This window comes from Coregonus clupeaformis, unplaced genomic scaffold (genome assembly GCF_020615455.1).
Source record: "Coregonus clupeaformis isolate EN_2021a unplaced genomic scaffold, ASM2061545v1 scaf5832, whole genome shotgun sequence".
In the NCBI taxonomy this organism is placed as follows: domain Eukaryota; kingdom Metazoa; phylum Chordata; class Actinopteri; order Salmoniformes; family Salmonidae; genus Coregonus; species Coregonus clupeaformis.
Window position 1 is genome coordinate 5,457 of NW_025539286.1, and position 3,177 is coordinate 8,633.

The following is a 3,177-nucleotide window of genomic DNA, read 5'->3' on the forward strand; positions in this document are numbered from 1 at the left end:
ACTGCAACTTGCTGTTGGCTGGGCTCCTGTCTGTGCCTTCTAAACCCTACAACTTATCCAGAACGCTGCAGTCCGTCTGGTGTTCAACCTTCCCAAGTTCTCTCATGTCACCCCGCTCCTCTGCACACTCCACTGGCTTGGCTTCCAGTTGAAGCTCGCATCTACTACAAAACCATGGTGCTTGCCTACGGAGCTGTGATGGGAACGGCACCTCCTTACCTTCAGGCTCTGATCAGACCCTACACCCAAACGAGGGCACCACGTTCATCCACCTCTGGCCTGCTAGCCCCCCTACCTCTACGGAAGCACAGTTCCCGATCAGCCCAGTCAAAGCTATTTGCTGCTCTGGCACCCAAATGGTGGAACAAGCTCCCCCACGACGCCAGGACAGCGGAGTCACTGACCACCTTCCGGAGACACTTGAAACCCTACCTCTTTAAGGAATACCTGGAATAGTATAACAGTCATCCTTCTACTTCTATTCTGTACAGTGTGACGTCACGAGAGGCTACACAGCTTTCAGCGGGATTGCTCAAGTAGTGCAAGGAGACAAGGTTCAAACAAAACAAGGATTTTATTATAGGTCTTGGGAAATTAACGAAAATATAACAAAATTCTGTTCTCTTGTGGCTCTTTAAGGGTTAACAGTTCAGGGATGTCTCTTCCACATCCAAAGTCATAATTCTCACTCGCTCAGATAACTTTTCCCCAGCCTTACTGTAGTCCACGTTGCAGCTAGTGGCCAACCCAGCAAAAAGTCCTTCCAAATGTCTCTCACGTATTTCCACAGGTGCATATATCCAAAGGTGAGTATTTCCCAAAGGTAAGTATCTCCAAATCCTTATATTCCTCATGGAAGTGGACGTGCAGCACTCTTGTCCTCCAGAGAGCCCAGGTTGGAGACTGTGTCTCTTCCCTTTCCCAACCTTCAGCTCATCAGCTCCTCATTTGTTTCAGCTGCGTGGGAAGATTGGCCATAGAGGGGTGGAGTTCCCGACCATACCAGCAGATGGAGCCATAGCTGTCTGGGTTTGTAGCCACCTCAGGGGGATGTAACGTCCCTCCAGGACACAGCCTCTCGTGACATCACAACAGACTTCCTTCTTTTCACTCTGTCAATTAGGTTAGTATTGTGGAGTAACTACAATGTTGTTGATCCATCCTCAGTGTTTCTTATATCACAGCCATTAAACTCTTTAACTGTTTTAAAGTCACCATTGGCCTCATGGTGAAATCCCTGAGTGGTTTCCTTCCTCTCCGGGAACTGAGTTAGGAAGAACACCTGTATCTTTGTAGTGACTGTGTGTATTGATACACCATCCAAAGTGTAATGACTAACTTCACCATGCTCAAATGGATATTCAATGTCTGCTTTTTTTTTTACTCATATATAAATAGGTGCCCTTCTTCGCGAGGCATTGGAAAACCTTCCTGGTCTTTGTGATTGAATCTGTGTTTGAAATTCACTGCTCGACTGAGGGACCTTACAGATAATTATAGATGAGGTAGCCATTAGAAAATCATATTAAACAGTATTATTGAACACAGAGTCCATGCAAATTATTATATGACTTGTTAAGCACATTTTTACACCTGAACTTATTTAGGCTTGCCTTAAAAAAGGGGTTGAATACTTATTGACTGAAGACATTTCAGCTTTTCATTTTTAATACATTTGTAATAATTTTGAAAAAAAAAACGTAATTCCACTTTGACATTATGGGGTATTGTGTGTAGGCCAGTGAATAAAATCTCTCTTTAATCAATTTAAATTCAGGCTGTAACACAACTAAATGTTGGAAAAGTCAAGGGGTGTGAATATTTTCTGAAGGCACTGTACACTCACATAATATGATCTACCTGCCACCATGTTGTCTCACATCTCCACCATGGTGTGTGTGTGTGTGTGTGCGTTTACTCACTACAGGCATGTTGGACAGGGCGGTGTGTGCTGGGCTCCTCTTGATACTGATAGAGTAGTTAGCCTTGAAGCTAGGCTCATCAAAACAGGGAAACGCCATCCGAGCACTGGTGGGCTCAAAATGAGTGGAGGCCAGGGTCCTGGAGAGATAGAGGTAGGGGAGAGATAGGGGGGATGGTGGAATGGCGGGAGAGAGAGAGAAAATACAAGGAGTTTCATGTGATGTCTCTCCTCATACCAGTAGTTTCTGCGTTTGGATGAGGAGTGTCAGCCTTTCTCCCCTACATAACCTACACATAGCCCGTATACATAGAGTATACGTCACACACATACACACACACACATGCACACAAACACACACATTCCGTACCGTGTCTCTCCGGTGCTGGTTCTGTAGGTGCCTCTGTAGAAGCCATAGAAGCCCTCTCCTAGATCCGCCCCAAACTCCAGAAACAGGAAGTACTTCTGCCCACCGCTGAGCACTCTGGGTGAGAATATGGCAACCTGCTCATGGGTAGGGTTGTGGAGAAACAGGGGGAGAACCTGAGGACACACACAAACAGGAACACACGCGGTAGTAATTAGACGGACATGTCAGAGAAGGCAGAAACTGGGCATGATAGTTTAGTGCTGAGGGAGTAGCTTACCTGGTCTGACAGGTGAGCCAGGTTCTAATCCAGCACGGTTGCCATAGTGATACGAAGCCCCTTGCTGTGCAGCACCACCCAGTTGGTATTGTTCTGAACCTGGAACTCTATCCTGACGGTACCGCTGTACCTGAGAATGGTGAGGTTAGGGTGGAGCAGGGGGTGGTAGTGGAGCGGAACAATGTACCCCGGAAGACGGAGGCGGCTCCAAGGGAATGAGAGGCTTCCCGTATTCAGGGGAGGCTGCTCCTCAGTGGGGTTAGGGGGCTCAGAGGCCTGGGTCGGGCTAGAGGAGGTCTGGGTCACACCAGCCAGAGACAGGAGGGCCAGAACCAAGAACCTGACCCAGAACATTATGGTGGAAAAGTTGTTGGATGACTACTGTAAAGATCAGGATACTAAAGATCACTCTTGAGAGCAGCAAGTGTTGTGCTGGCATTCAGTTTGTTTTCAGAATGATAGATAAACATTTGGGAGGATATCTGTCAGTCATTAGACCTTAGGAGGAGTGTAGTCTAAGCTTACAGCAACAGGCTAGTAGAATTGGCTTGAAATGTTCAGCAGATCTTTCTCGAAACCTGAAGAGAGAAGAAGAAGCTATGTTATTGT

The 3,177-nt window shown here is 46.7% G+C and overlaps 1 pseudogene; it reads right to left on the reverse strand.

The window, feature by feature from the left end:
* Positions 1 to 1,922: 1,922 nt before the first annotated feature.
* LOC123490953 lies at positions 1,923 to 2,922 on the reverse strand (annotated as a pseudogene).
* Between the last annotated feature and the right edge of the window lie 255 nt (positions 2,923 to 3,177).